Below are 17,147 nucleotides of genomic sequence, written 5' to 3'. Positions count from 1 at the left end.
ACCATTGGAAGGTCTTTTCTGTATCCCTTTTTGTTTACCTTACACCCAAGGGAACCCTTGCTAGCATGAGAACCTAGCCATAGATTTATCCTTGACCACCATGATATGGCATGAGAAACTATGAGACTAGATGTATCCTTGACATAGCCTGAGGCATTTCCTTGAGGGGGGGTTTGTTGGGATATCTCAAGGTGTATGCCTCAGGCACACCTTATGTTTCTATGTGTGAGTGCTAGAGGCACAGTTAGGTGCCCACAAGCACAGTTAGGTGGTGGAAAAGCCACATAGGATGATTGAGAGAATCTAGGAGCAGATTGAGGAGATGATTGTGGAGCTTTGAGGTCATCAGTGATGTCAGTGACCTTGTATGAGGTGCCTACTTAAGGACCTCACTCTTCTTCATTCTATAAGCAAGTATTCTGATTTTGTGTCCACTCTACTCTTTCCTTTCAGTATTCCAACAAAATACACAGGAGATAGATGCACCAATTTCACAGTCATCTACAGAAATGGTTGATGAAGAAGAGCAAGAATTGTCAGAAACACCCCAAGTAGAGCCACAGAAGCTCAAATGGTCTACTAGGGAAAGCAGACCTCCAGCCAGATTGACATATGCTCAGAAAGGCAAAGCAATTCAGGTTGAAACCACCAACTATGCTCTTATGACTACCATCATGGCTACACAAGAGCGAGTGTACTTCGAAGATGCAATAGACAAGCCAAAATGGCAAACTGCTATGAATGAAGAAATGGAAGCTTTGTATAGGTATAATACTTGGGAGTTATGTGACCTTCCACTAGGAAAGAAGGCCATAGTAGCAAAAAAATGGGTATACAAAGTGAAGTACAATCTAGATGGAGGTATTCAAAGGTACAAAGCCAAACTAGTTGCAAAAGGATTTGCACATCAATATGGTCAAGACTATGGTGAGACTTATGCTCCAGTAGCAAAGATGGATTCCATATGGTTCTTGATATCACTAGTGACACTCAACAGATGAAATGTGTACCAACTCGATGTCAAGAATGAATTTCTCAATGGTTATCTAGATGAGGAAGTCTACATGCAACAACCAGTAGGTTATGTTGAACCAAGAAAGGAGAATAAGGTTTGCTATCCTAAGAAAAGTCTCTACGACTTAAAGCAAGCACCCAAAAGCTGGTAAGCAGAATTGAAAAGTATTTTGTTGATTTGGGATACATGAAGTCCAATGCAAATCATACTCTCTACTACAAAGTTCAAGGGGAAGACATTACTATTGCACTTTTGTACATAGATGATTTGATTGTGACCGGAAGCAAGGATAACTTCATTAAAAAGTTAAAACAAGACTTATCTACAGAGTTCCACATTAAAGATCTTGGAATTATGCACTAGTGTCTAGGAATTGAGTTCTAGAGAGATTTAGATAGCACCTTTATGAGTCAATTCAAATATGTTGACAGTTTGCTGAAGAAGTTTCATATGGCAGATTGCAAGATTGCAGTCACTCCCATGGAATAGGGTTTGAAACTTTCTAAAGACTTGAAGAAAAGCCTACAGTCAATGACAAGTACTATAGGAAGCTCATTGGATCTCTTATATATCTGACTATCACACAGCCATATATTTTTTATACAGTAAGTTCACTAGCACAGCTTATGGCAAATCCAAAACAGTCTCACTGGAATGCAGCCAAAAGATTCTTGAGAGACATCTTGAGATACATCATAGATACAAGACAGTTTGGGATAGACTACAGAGGAGGTCATCCACGGTTGCATGGATACTGTGAGAGTTACTATGCCGGAGGTCATGAGACCAGGAGATCCACACAGGGATATGCATTTTTCCTTGGTCAAGGTGCTATATCATGGTTGTCAAACAAACAACCAACTGTTTCTTTATCTTCAACTAAAGCATAATATAGGGCACTCACTATAGGTACATGTGAGGCTATATGGCTATTAAGAAGACTATTGTCAAAAACATATTACTTTGATGAGTCAAAGCCAACAACAATATGTTGTGATAATCAATCGGCTCAAGCATTCTAGTATATCACTCCAGGACAAACCACATTGATGTTAGAGAGAACTTCATTAGAGAAAAAGTGTTACTTGATGACATCACACTACAACATTGTGATAGCAAAGAGAATTTTGCAAACATCTTTACCAAACCACTCAATAAAGAGCTTTTCGAGAAACACAAACAAGCTCTTGGTTTAACGTAGAGGAAGGACATTCCCATTAAAGGGGTGTGATGGAATGTAATGCTCAGTCCTTCTTCGATTCCCTAGAATAAAGGAAAGGGTTAGATGCCCTAACCCTAAATGGGTTTGTATATATTCGCACAACAATGTAGGATCATCTTCACCCTCATCATCAATGTCCCTTTCATCCTCATCATCAACACCCCCTTGATCCTCATCAACAGCACCCCCTCTGATTCCACCATAGCCATTCTCTTCTCCATTATTCCTTTCTCTCTCCTCTCTAAGCTTCATCATCTATCACCACCTTCCATCCACCCTAGAGCACCTCATGGACTCACTTATACATGAGATTTTTGGAATTCATACCAGAGGTCTCATCGGTGAGAGAGCATTGGCTGAGGCACGTGGAGATATCACTAGTCTCACAAAGGGACTTCAACAGGAAAACACTAATTATGCAGAATGGAGATCGGTAGCACTAAACACACTATTCAAAATTTTTGGACTTGTGTAAAGTCCAATTTGAGAAATGGACTAAAAAATAGTCCAAAAATTTTGAATATACTAGTAATGTTGTTTTTTAACTAGATTTGCCAACTCAAAACAAAAGATTTAATGATTTTTAACTAGATTTGCCAACTCAAAACAAAAGATTTAATGATTTTGAACTAGATTTGCCAACTCAAAACAAAAGATTTAATGATTAAGTACTAAGAACATCAATGCATAACCAAATCTCTTACAAAGGTGGTCTACATAAACATCTTCATAACTTCACAAAAATCTCTTACAAAGTGGTCTACATAAACATCTTCATAACTTCTTGTGAATTGAGCAACTATCACCTAAGAACATCAATACATGACCAATAATAGATGACCAATTCTCTTACAAAGTGGTCTACATAAACATCTTCATAATCACCTAAGAACATCAATAGATGACCAATAATAGATGACCAATTCTCTTGGAAAGGTGGTGTAAATAAACACCTTTATGTATAAGTGGTGTGCACACACCTTTATGACCATTTCTTTTAGAAAGGTGGTGTACATAAAGCCCTTAGAAAGGTAGTGTAGATAAATCCTTTTATGTGTAAGTAGTGTACATATACACCACACTTGGTATTAAAAAACACCGTTAAGTATAAAATGGCCCTCATAAATAATCTTTATACACAATAATGAGAGCAAAGAAATCAAAAAAGTAGTAAACTTTTTATTAGATATTAGCTTTACATAAAAGTTCAAAACTTGTGATTACAAAGCCGTTAGCCAACATGTTACTCAGTACCAATGTCCTCAATGCCAGGCCCTTGACTACCAGGGTCCTGACTAATAGGCTGCTCTAAGACTGGAGTCTTAGTAGCAAGGTCCTTACTAGTTTGCTCTTCAGTTCCAAGCCCTGACTAGTAGGCTGCTCTAGAGTCTCATGACCAAGTTCTTGGTAAGTAGGGACCTGGCTACTAGGTTCCTGACTAGTAGGCTGCTCTGGAGTCTGTAAGGTCATGGTTGAAGAACCATCTATGCCTCTTGGTAACTCCTCCTGGTCATGCTTTGCCTCATCCATACCTTCTTTGAGTAAGGCTTCCTTGCTTGATCCACTTGCCTGTCCTTCACCCAAGATCGATCCACTTGCCTGTCCTTCATCCAAGATCAAGGGTGCCTTCCTCACTTTTAATTTTAAGGGAAGTGCTTCCACCTCTTTAGCCTTACCTTTACCTGTGACGTGCTATACTACTGTAACTTCTTGCTGCCGCGAACCTTCCCGTATGATGAGTGGAACCTCCTTGACTCTAGTTGACAATTGATCACCCTTATTCTTTGTGCGGATTTCTTCTTGCCATAAGTCATCAGATGCAGAGCTTTCATCCTCATCATCACCTGAGCTAGAATCATCACCCTCAGACTCACTACCCTCTTCTTTGACATTTTCCTCCTCAAAGAAAGTAGTGCAACTGTAATATGTGTCAAAGAACTCAATTTGATGGGGGGTATCAATGACATTTACATTTCTACCTTGGCGTAGCAATTTCTCAACAGCAAAACCCATTCGATACAATACTACTTCCCACCCATCATTCAATAAATTCTTTGTCATCTCTAGTATCACATCAGGATCCATCGGCTTTCTGTAATCCACCATTGGTGCATCAAGCTTAACCTTATGGTCCTCAAAGTAATGAAGCTCAAGAGTCCTTAAAGGAGTTTGGATTAGATTACCACCACCCCTCGATAAGAAGCACATCAAGAAAGGCTGCAAGACTTGAATGGCAGTGCCTTCCAAGACAGTCATATGATTACACAGGACTATACCATGGTATACTTTTGAAAGTAAATACCCAAATGAAGATGTCAAACTCGCATATAGGGCATCCCTTTGTGATTCTGTCATGAACAGGACCAACGTTGATCTTTTCTTATCTGCCATAGGACCTTCAACAATAAACCACACAAGTTCAACTATCAGTGACACTGCAAGGTCTTGCAATTCATCTATGAAAAATACGCATGGCTTCTCCCAAGCATGACCGCTCATTGTTATGAAATGCTTTGTATCAATGCCATTGATGTGTGCAAATTTTGTATCATTCTCTGATAGCAGGATATCATAAGAGAAGCTGAATGGAGAACCATCATCTAAACCACCAATTGCTCTACCTTGGGTACTGGACTGCAAGGCCTTTTTCTTAATGTCCATATATTCTGTCTCAACAACCTTTGGCATTTTAGCTCTTAGATCCTTTGTTGGTGTGGCATCTGCATCCATTGAAGCCAACCACTTTCTAGCCCATGTCTTATCAAGGAGTTGACCTAGGCTAAGTGCTTTCTTCTTATCCACATCAATTGACTTGCCAGCTAACTCATCATCAGATTTCAATAAAAATAATAGTGCCGAGAGAGCAGCCTCACTTTGAATCATTCGGGTGACCACTTCATCTAAGTTGCTATGCTTGCTCTTCTTTCCAAAGAAGCAGTCACCACTTAGGATCTTCTTGCATACTTCTTATGTTATTGCATCTGGAACAAACCTTAAAGCTCTCCACCAAACAATAGACATCGGTTTCTTTATTTCTTTCCTCTGAGTTGCAATGTGCTCTGGTGCCTCAAAGGATATCTTTCCTGTTTCATATGCTTGGCAAACATCCACGATGCTATGAAACACTGAGTCCTCACGGAAGACAATGCAGGTAACATCCCTGTATCTTGCAACGGCGGTGTTCAAATCCTTTGCCTCAACCTTATTACCTGGTATGCCTTGCGTATTGCTTACAACACCTTTCAAGCATCTATAGAACCGAGTCCTCTTTGCCATGTACTCCGATGTAGGTCTCCTGCCCTTCACTGTTTGTGGCTTTCCACAGCCCATCCATAACTCCCTTGCCTTTATCAAGATCTCAGAAAGAGAAGAGCTTTTTTTCAACCTAAATGGAGTAGAATTCAGCCTCTCTGATTCTAGAATGTACTTCGAGTCATCATTAAATATGCATATATGACAAATGACCCGTTGAAACTTTTCCATCCACTCAATCTGTGTAAGTTTCCTTTTCTTCCCTCATCAAGGGCGATCCTGCAAGCCTCACAAAAGTGTTGCCCATCAATGGGCTCAAACCTGCATCTTTCTAAGAATCTATTCTTTGCCAGCATGTATCTCTTCTCGATGTCACTCCCATATCGGCTTTGGTACAAAGCCTCTCCACGAACAAAGTCACTCCTTCTAAAGTTCTCAAAAGCATCAAGAAAGTCCACGCGCTTTTGAAATGTGACATCAGGCAATGTAGGATCATCTTCTTGAAGTCTCTTAAACGCCATAGGACGAAGAGTGATATTAGTGGCAACGGGAGTTCTTGTTTTCCTTGTATCTTCATACAATTTGCGTGCAAATATCTTATCGAGCTTTCTTTGATTTGTGAACAATGAAGCTCGATCAATAAGCATTATGGCCACGCTGAATTGTGAAAATCCCCAAATGTATCCCTCATCCTCTGGAGGATGTAAGTCTGCCACACTTATAGAAAAGTCTTCGAGACTTGTATCTTCTTCTTGCTGATCTTTCTCTTCATCGCTATCCAATTTTTCGCCTAGTTTTAAATAGCCTGCACTTGAGCAATCTCCACGTGGAGTAGCAGTTATTTTTGCTCTCTTTCTGGGAATAGCTATAGCACTTGAGTCTGCTCCACGATCACTCCTTCTTGTTCCTGTAGTTGCAGCAGTCGATGGCGTAGGTACAGTTGGAGATACTGTAGTTACACTTGTTGGAGTTACCGAAGTTACCGCCACAGATATTGACGGTACTTGAGGGTTATATGTTATAGATGGCATACTTAGTGCTGCTGAAGGTTCAACACCACCACTTGGAAATGCATCCCACATTTTCTTCAATGCTTCTAAGGCATTAAGTAATTCTTGGGATCCCTCAATTGAATCTAGTAACGGCTTCAAGAAGTGCTTCGGAGTAACTCGTAACTTGTAAACCACCTCGTCATTCTTTCCTTGGCACACAATTTCTATCAAATTGTTTTCTTTAATATTGATGTTTGATACCATGCCACCATTTCTTACTGCCTCTGCAGAATATTTCGGGCTTGATATGTTCTCTGAAGTGATCACCAAAAAATACTTTGATTTGCGCTCCATAAAATACCAAGCATGTTCAAGGTATTTGAAAGACACCTTGGAACCAAAACTGGAAGCCATAGAAGCTATAGTTTTCTGAAAAACAATCAAAAATAAAAAATGAGAAATACAATGATTTTCAAACTCAAAATATTAAATAAATTTTTAATTAAATATTCTTTTAAGTTTTATTTATTTTTAATTTTTAAAATAAAATATTTTTTTTCTTTTTTAATTATTTTATTTTAATTAATTAGTTTATTTTTATATTTAAAATTTAATTTAATTTTTTTGATTTTTTTTAAGTTTTATTTATTTTAACTTTTTTAATTTTGACGGGACAGGACAAAGGAAAGCGCGGGGAAGGGGGAGTGGGGGGAGCGGGAGGGGATGACGGCGGGGACGAGGAGGGGGCGTGGGGCAAGGGAGAGACGAAGGGGGCTCGGGCGGGGAGGGGGAGGCAAAGGGGCATTGCTGCCCCGCAACAGGTGAGCCCCTTCCCTTCCCCGCCCGCGCTCCCTCCCCTTGCCCCACGCCCCCTTACCCTCCCACGCCCACCCCTTGCCCACCACCTTGCGATGTCCCCCTCCCCGCCCCTCGCTCGCCCCCTTGCCCTCCCCACCCCCACCTCTTCCCTCCGCCTGCCCCGCACCTGTTGCGCACACAACAGGTGGGGGATCCTCACCTATTGTGCACACAATAGATGTCCTCCCCCTCGCCCGCCCCCTTGCCCTCCCCGCCCCTTGCTCGCCCCATGCCCCCCCTTCCATCCACCCACCCCCTTGCTCTCCCCATGCCCCCCCTTCCCTTCCCCTTGCCTCCTGTTGCGCACGCAACAGATGGGGGATCCCCCCACCTGCTGCGTGCGCAACAGGTGAGGGGGCATCGCCCCCCTCCCTGCCCCCCTCGCCCGCTTGCCCTCCCCACGCCCCCCCTCCCCCCCTCCCCTCGCCCGTCGTCCCTCCCCTCGCCCTCGCCTGCCCCCTCGCCCCTCCTCCCCCTTGCCCCTCCCCCTCACCCACGTCCGCCCCCTCGCCCGCTTGCCCGCCCCCCTCGCCCTCGCCCGCCCCTTCGCCCCTCCTCCCCCATCCCCGCCGCCCCTCCCCCTTGCCCCTCCCCCCCATGCCCTCCGCCCCACGCCCCCCCTCGCCCCCCACGCCCCCCCCCACCCTCTGCCCGCCCCCCCCTCGCCACGTGGTGAGGGAAGGGGAGGGGCAAGGGAAAGGGGGGACGAGGGAGGGCGGGCGCGGGGGGGGGCAGGGGAGGGGGGGCGGGCGAGGGGCGGGGAGGGGAGGGGGGCATCGCCCCCCTCCCCTCCCCGCCCCTCGCTTGCCCCCCCTCCCCTCGCCCTCGCCCCCCCTCCCCTTCCCGCGCTCCCCCCACACCCCCCCTCTTCCCTCCGCCCCCCAGCCCCCCCTGTGCGCCCGCCCCCCCCTTCCCTCCGCCCCCCCAGTCCCCCCCCGCGCGCCCGCCCCCCCTTTCCCTCCGCCCTCCCCATGCCCCCCCGCGCGCCCGTCCCCTTCCGTCGACGGCAGGGGGCGGGCGTGCGGGGGGGGCATGGGGAGGGCGGAGGGAAGGGGGGGCGGAGGGGTCAACGACAGGGGGCAGGGGGCAGGGGCGGGGGGGGGCGTGGGGAGGGCGAGAGGGAGGGGGGGGCATGGGGAGGGCGGAGGGGAGGGAAGGGAGGGGCGGAGGGGAGGGAAGGGGGAGGGACGACAGGGAGGGGGAGGGCGGAGGGAGGGGGGGCGGAGGGAAGGGGGGAGCGACGACAAACGACAGGGGGAAGGGAAGGAAGGGGGCAGGAGGAGGGAAGGAGGAGGGAGCAGGCAAGGGGAAGGGGCCTTGGGGAGGGAGGAGAGGGGAAGGGGGAAGGGAAGGGAAGGGAAGGGAGGGGAGAAGCGGGAGGAGAGGGAAAGGGAGGGGAAGGGGAGGGGAGAGAGGAAGTTGGAGAAGAGGGAGTACCTGAGTGGAGAGGTGGTGGAGCTCCAGGAGAGTTGTGAGAGAGAATAAGAGAGTTGTGAGACAGAATGAGGAGAAGTAGAGTTTTATAGGAAATGGATAGCTTTTAGGTCAAGTCAGCTTTTTTTAGTTTTTAAGGTTTTTTTAGTTCTTTTAGGTTCACTATAAGTAGAACATTCTTCATTCTCTCTTTCATTCAAAGATCATTCGTTTACACTCCATGCTTCTCTCCTCTCATCAACCTGTTGCAGGATTCGCAAAAATTTTCAAAATGTTGCAAGAGGTGAGTTCATTTCTAACCTATTGCATACGCAAGAACTTCTAAGAATCAAGTTTTTATAAATTTGAATTTTTTTTCAAATCCGATCTTTTTCTCAAAAACTTGTATGTACGCAACAACTTAAAAAACCATTTTAGCATTAAATCTTTTTTTCCACAAATTTTCCTCTTTAACTCAAACTCTCACAACCCCTCCCTACCTATTGCGTACGCAACAACTTCAAAACAAAATTTAACACTCAAACCCTACCTATTGCGTATGCAACAACTTCAAAACAAAATTTAATCATAAATCTCTCAAAAAAACTCATCAACCAAAAAAAACAATCTATTATAAATTTCTCTCTCAACCTCAAAGCCACTCAAACCTCCCTACCTATTGCGTACGCAACAACTCCAAAACAAAATTCAATCATAAATCTCTCCAAAAAACTCCTTTTAAAAAAAAAACAATCTATAACACATTTCTCTCTCAACCTCAAAAGCACTCAAACCTTCCTACCTATTGCGTATGCAACAACTTCAAAACAAAATTTTATCACAAATCCTCCAAAAAACTCTTCTCACTACACTTTATTACAAATATCTCTATAACCCTCAAAACCACTCAAATGTCCTACCTATTGTGTACGCAACAACTTCAAAACAAAATTTAATCATAAATCTTTTCAAAAAACTCTTCTCACTACACTTTATTAATATAAGAAATCCATTTATAATATTTTTACCCCATAATATAATAAATTTTTATTAACTAATGTTAAAATATAATTTTGTTAAAAATATATATTATTAATCTATAAATTAATATAAATATTATATAATTATTATATAAATAAATATATAAATACATTAATTTAAGAAAAAAGTTGAAAGGAGATCTTCTAGCATATGTGCTTTATATAATACTTAGTCTTAAAACAATGAAGAATTAGTGAATATATTGCTCTTCTATACATTATTAACTTAAAAACTAATATAAATATAAATTAGTTATTATATAAATTTAAATAAATATATAAATAATTAATATTATACATTAATAACATTTAAAATTATGTAGATTATATACTAATAATCTTTCAATTTTAAAAAGTAGTCAATAAAAGAATTAAATTAATTTTAAAATTAAGAAAATATTAAAATTTACACACTTACTTTTAGCATGTATGCTTTTATTCCATGTGTATAATACTTGTTAGTTAGTTGAAAAATGAAAAATTAGATAATGTATTTGTAAGGTAGGTATTTAAAACCATAGAATCTAGAAGACTACACTATCATTGCATCCATATCATTTTTTTACTTTAGTAACCATCAGATATCCATGATTCCATGTGTATAATACTTGTTAGTTAGTCAAAAGAATGCAAAATTAGATAATGTATTTGCAAGGTAGGTATTTAAAACCATAGAATCTAGAAGACTACAGTATCATTGCATCCATATCATTTTTTTTACTTTAGCAAGCACCAGATATCCATGGTATCCATGATATGGAATACATATTTCTTAGAATGTCCATGATATGGAATATATATTTCTTCGAATATTTCTTATCAAATACTTTTTCATTTCTTCTCATACACCATGCACTTGTTCCTAATCAGTGTGCATACATCACTTCTTCGAATCGGTGTGCTTTTAGCCTATGTACTTGTTCCTAATCAGTAGGATACTTTGAGTAGGTAGGCTTGTAACTACTTAAAGTAAAGCCTTTGCAAAGGATCGTACCTTTTGATACACCATGCAGCATGAATGTAAAAAAATATGAATTGGTGTGCTTTCAGCCTATGTGCTTGTCCCTAATCAATAGGATACTTTGACTAGGTAGACTTATACTTACTTAAAGTAAAGCCTTTGCAATGTATCGTACCTATAAACAAAACACTTTGGAAAGCATATAACATATAGTCTATATATATCTAAACTAAATACTTTAGAATGCATATTTTATATAGTCTATATATCTTAAATCTTACACCCTAAATCTTCAATCCTAAAGTTTCCTAAATCTTAGGTTATATAATCTAAGCTCTTAAACTTATATAATAGTTATTATCCCTAAACCTTAAATCCTAATCCCTATAACTTAAATTCTAAAACTTAATTTTCAATTATAAACCCTAGATTCTACACTCTAAGCTCATGATCTTATATACTAAACCTTAAAACCTAAATCCTAAACCTTAAAACAATAATCATAAACCCTAAAAGCTAAACCCTAAACCCTATATTTTTAACCGTAAACCCTAAACCCTAAATCCTAAATCCTAAACCCTAAAAATATAATCATAAACACTAAACCCTAAACACTTAATCTTAAATCCTAAGCCCTAAATCCTTAACCCTAAATACTAAACCCTAAACCCTAACCCTAAAATACAATCAAAATTTTATGATTTTTCTCGATTTGTGCAACATGTTAGATATACCCCCAACCTGTTGCTTGAGCAACAGGTTGGGGGGTATATTCTACCTGTTGCACAAATCGAGAATTGAGCAACAGGTTGGGGGGTATATCCAACATGTTGCACAAATCAAGAAAATTCTAGATTTGTGCAACATGTTGGATATACTCCTCAACTTGTTGCTTGAACAGGTTGGGGGTATATCTCCCAACCTGTTGCTCAAGCAACAGGTTGAGGAGTATATTATACCCCCAACCTATTGCTCAAGCAATAGGTTGAGGAGTATATTAAACATGTTGCACAAATCGAGAATTTTCTTGATTTGTGCAATCAAGAACAGGTTGGGGGTATATCCAACATGTTGCACAAATCGAGAAAATTCTCGATTTGTGCAACATGTTGGATATCCCCCAAGCAATAGGTTGGAGGCCTGTTGTTAAATATATCTCCCAACCTGTTGCTTGAGCAACAGGTTGGGGGTATATCCAACCTGTTGCACAAATCTAGAATTTTCTAGATTTGTGCAATAGGTTGGAAATTCTAGATTTGTGCAACAGGTTGGATATACCCCCAACCTATTGCTCAAGCAACAGGTTGGGAGATATATCCAACAACAGGCCTCCAACCTATTTTCTAGATTTGTGCAACAGGTTGGATATACCCCCAACCTGTTGCTCAAGCAACAGGTTGGGAGATATATCCAACAACAGGCCTCCAACCTGTTGCTTGGGGGATATATCCAACAACAGGCCTCCAGGTTGGGGGGTATATGCAACCTATTGCCCAAATCGAGAATTTTCTTGATTTGTGTAACAAATTGGATATACCACCCAACCTGTTGCTTGATCAAGCAACAGGTTGGGGGATATATCCAACAACAGGCCTCCAACCTGTTGCTTGGGGGATATATCCAACTGTTGAACCTATTGCTTGGGGGATATATCCAACTACTGCTCAACCTTGCACAAATCAAGATTTTTCAGTTGTAGGTTGGATATATTCCCCAATTGTATATCAAATTGTTGCACAAACAAGAAAAATTCTTGATTTGTGCAATAAGTTTGATATATCCCCCAACCTCTTGCTTGATATATCCAACCGGTTGCTCAAGCAACAAGTTGGGGGATATATCCAACCTATTGCACAAATTTAAAAAATTCATTAAATTTTGGTTGTATTTTAGGGTTAAGATTTAGGGTTTAGGATTTAAGATTTAGGGTTTAGGATTTAGAGTTTAGGGTTTAAGGTTTAGGATTTATTGTTTAGGAGTTTAGGATATAGGGTTTAGGAATTAAATGTTTAAAGTTTAGGATTTACGATGGTTAAGATGTTTTGGTATTAATTATTTAAAGATTAAGATGTAGGGTTTAGGTTAATGCCTTCTCTGCTAGTTTTGATATAGAAGTTATTAAGTAATAATAAGCTCAATGATTATTTATTAAATGTTCATTTTGAGTTGCTAATTTACTTTTATACATAAAACAGGTATTCACCCTAACAGAGGGTATGGATGTGGTGTTATATAAGAAGAATGAAGTGGTGGCTTTTGGACGAATTCATAGTCTTGATCCTATGAATGTGTGTCATTTTCAACGTTGTGGTGAGAGAAGATGTGTAGTGATAATCACCAACGTTGTAAATCCTGAGGTACATTTAAAATATCCACATGGAGACTTTGAAACATTGGGAGATATCTTACAATGTGACATATTTGATATGCAAGCACACAGAACACTCTAGGACCAAGACGAAATTGTTCCAAAGACATACTTTCAAGATATCAAGAAAACTTATATCCAGGGGGAAAAAGTACAGATGTTATCTCACTCTGGAGAAGTTTTAGCAATTGGCAACTTTAAGGGCTATGCTCAGAGTTTACTCTGTATAGTGGAGATAATTAAGTTGACTAGTGCAGGTGTCATTCAAAATGCAATGGATAGTACTTCACAATTACATGTCCATAATACTACGTCTCAACTACAAGTTCATAGTACTTGTAAATGGGGGTTAGCTTTCTTGAAATCAAGTTTGCCCAAGACAGTTTCCTTCAATGTCATGGAAGACACAACAGAATATTATCAGAAGAAAAAGACTATAACACAAATGGGATCCAAATTGATAAGAAGCTATAGTAGTAATCAAGAGTATCATAGTGGCATGCTCACAGGTATCGAGGACATTATAGTAACAGATGTTGATGTAGAAAAGATTTCTTGTGTTGCAAGTGACTCAAATATACTCACTGGTATAGAAGACTTGTCTTGTGTTGCAAGTGACTCGAACAGGCTCACTGGTATAGAAGACTTGTCATGTGTTGCAAGTGACTCGAACAGGCTCACTGGTATAGAAGATTTATCCTGTGTTGCAAGTGACTCGAACAGGCTCACTGGTATAGAAGACTTGTCTTGTGCTGCAAGTGACTCAAACATGCTTGTTGATATAAAAGACAGAAGATGTGTTGAGAATAATAAGATGGGACCACAAAGAAAAATACATGCAAAGATCAATGGGATAAGTGATGCAATAACAGGAATTGATGATATTAGTGAAAATGATCATGATGTTACCACTCGAATACAAGGCAAAAGGAGCAGAGAATCTGAGAATATTGTTGCTAGCATGCCAAAGAATATAGATGGGAGAATCTTGAGTTACGAAGGAGAAACAGTTCAACCACAAAATTCAAGAGACATTGGCAACAAATTGACATCAATGAACATGTCAACCAGATTGCCATTTCCAAGATATTATAAGGTATCAAATAATTCTTAAGCCTGCACAGCATTTGATTATAAAGATGAAGATTCGAGGAAAATGGATTCGAGGTTTGATGGTCTTACAACTAGAAAACGCAAGACACTATTTACAAAAAGAAAGTATGTGAGTGTGAAGAGGCGAAGAATCATGGCATCAATTCCAGAACCAAAGAGACATGTGATGCTATCCGAGGAGAATATGGAAAGGATGCTTATGCGAGTTTGTTGCAAGAGACTTTGCATTAGAAAAGTTGGGAAAGATGATTGTGCAGCCATACGCCTTGGTATTTGGAGTCTTGATGAAGAAAGCATAAAGATTTGAGCACAGGACACTGTAAACCTAGATTGAAACCCATGGTTAATGGGATACCCATTTGCAATCGAGGATATCAATGGTTAACTGGACTATCACATGGCACATATTGGACCATCTGGGCAGAGGTGAAAGAAAAAGTTATTCATACAATTCATGGAAATACCTACAAGCTTAAATGCCATGGAAGCACTATAAATGCAACCGTAACATTAAAGCAAGTTCTCGAAGACCATGCATTACCGCAGCCTCATCTTCAACAAACAATGCTAGATGGATGTGTCAAAATGCCAACAACATCTTCCTTTGGGAATGACAAAGAAGGTCATCCTAGAGACTGTCAATAAAACTTTACAAGACAGAGACGAGAGCATGATTTCACGATCAACCTTGTACAAAATTTGGCGTAGAGATTTTTGCCATGTCAAGACACCATCAAAGCAAAGGATGTCAAAATGTAAGACATGTGATGAATTAAAAAATGCCATTGAACATAGTAAATGTGAGCAGCAGTGAGGAAGATATATTAAATGGCGATCAATCCATTTACGTCATGTGCAGGATGCTCGAAAGTTGTATGCTTCTTGGAGAGAGGAAGCTATTTCACATGTCGATAAGTCCATGTGCATCACCATTGATGGCATGGACCAGAATACAACCACTTTGCCACGATATAGACGTATCCCACCGGCATTGGAGGGCAAATGTGGACTAAAAACACACTTGTGTGGAGTATTAGTACATGGATACCGAATCTTTTGTGATGTATGGATTGATAGTTTGCATGACCATGATAGTAACCAGGTTGTTACATCAATCATGAAAGCAATAAGAAAAGTCAGAGATGCTCGCGGATGTTTGCCTAACACATTGCGAATACAAGCTGATAATTGTTGGAGTGAGAACAAGAATAAATATATATTTGATTTATGCTCTATGTTGGTTGGTTTGAAAATATTTGAAGAAGTGGAAGTTGGCTTTCTTCTTGTCGGCCATACACATGAAGACATAGATCAAATCTTCAGTGTTATCTCTGGTGAGTTGAAGGCAATGGATGTTTTGACAATGGAGGATATGCTATTTTGAATTGGGAAAAAAATTGGAGGTTCTCGCAAGGAAGAATCAAAAGTGGCTATCTTAGAGAGGATGGTAGATTGGAGAGCATTTATAGAGCCACATTTACAAACAGGAGATGATGCCCTAATAGGACACACAAATCCACACATACTACTTTCGGTTTCACATGCATAACAATATTCCAGTGATGCAATGGAAGCACTACTCAGTAGATGGAGATCATTTATGGAGTGAGTCATATGCTTTATTACAACGAATAATTCCATTGGAGGAAACTAGATTTGTTCTTGCAAAAAACAAATCACTCGACATAGATGAAATGAAAGGCTTGAAAGCCTTCATTAAACATCTTCAAAGTATGATGCAGAAATATCCTGAGCAATCAACTAAGAATTTGGAGACAATTAAATCAACTAAAGCACTTATCCAATCTTTAGAAAGACAAGAAAACTTAATGAGCATTGAATACTCTGAATCCTTTTGGCCAGAACAAGCTAGGTCACCAAGTTTTCCTTTGGATATAAATATGTTAGTAGATATGGAGGAAGCAGAGGAATGCCTTTTACCTCGAAAATATTGTGGCAGGAAGGGAGACAAACCCTTACCAGAGTTTATACCATGTAATGAGATTGAAGAGGGTCTATTTGTTGCAGTTTGGGCATCTGGGTTCAGAGTTGGATGACCAAGGTGGCCCAATTTGGGTTGCAAAGGTTAGTAAGATAGAAAGGGATGACAAGGGAACTCCTATAACATTTACAGCTTTATGGTATGAACCAAAGCCATTAAAAAATCTCCTGAGAAGATATACAATAAAACAACTCTATGAGGGATGCTTGCAAAAGAAACGTGAATGGGTTCCAAATAATGAGGGATTAACAGAGGTGGAAGTCAGTAGCATTATTCATTGCTGGAAATCGAGGACACGAAGTTTTAAAAAGAAGCATGGATACAATGTTGAAAAATGTATCACAATCCCTGATCCAAGTCGTGTCCATATTAAACATCATTTGGCAAGACTTGTTGACCCATCAAGCTCAAATACATTACATGAATCTGATGACTCTGAACGAGATTCAAATGCATAAGATAATGTTTTGTATGCTTTTTTCCATACAAATGGTGTATCTATACACCACCAATAAGATAATTTATTGTATGGTTTGTTTTTTAAAAAAGGGTGTATCTATACACCACTTATGTATTGAATTCAACAAACTCTTTTTTTCCAAAAAAATGGTGTATCTATACACCACTTATATGTTGAATTCAACAAACTCTTTTCATATGGTGTCATATTTTCACTTCATAGTGTTAAAATTGAACTTGAGTTAGGAGACTACTATTATTATTATTATAGTTATTGGATGGGGGCACCATGCATGAGTTTGGGAATTATAGCTTCAGCGAGCCACTTTTTTTAAAATTAGAGGTTACCACTTGACTTTTTACTAGCTTAATAAGGCCATATTTGTATATAAGTGACCCATTAAGTGCTCAAAAAACCCAATTTTTTAGCTCACTAAGTGAAGTTGAGTGGA

Source organism: Dipteris shenzhenensis, chromosome 30 (assembly GCF_047967505.1).
Source record: "Dipteris shenzhenensis isolate YYH24624 ecotype China chromosome 30, Dip_SZ_1.0, whole genome shotgun sequence".
NCBI lineage: Eukaryota > Viridiplantae > Streptophyta > Polypodiopsida > Gleicheniales > Dipteridaceae > Dipteris > Dipteris shenzhenensis.
The sequence above is the reverse complement of the archived record's forward strand: the minus strand, read 5'-3'. Positions refer to the sequence as shown.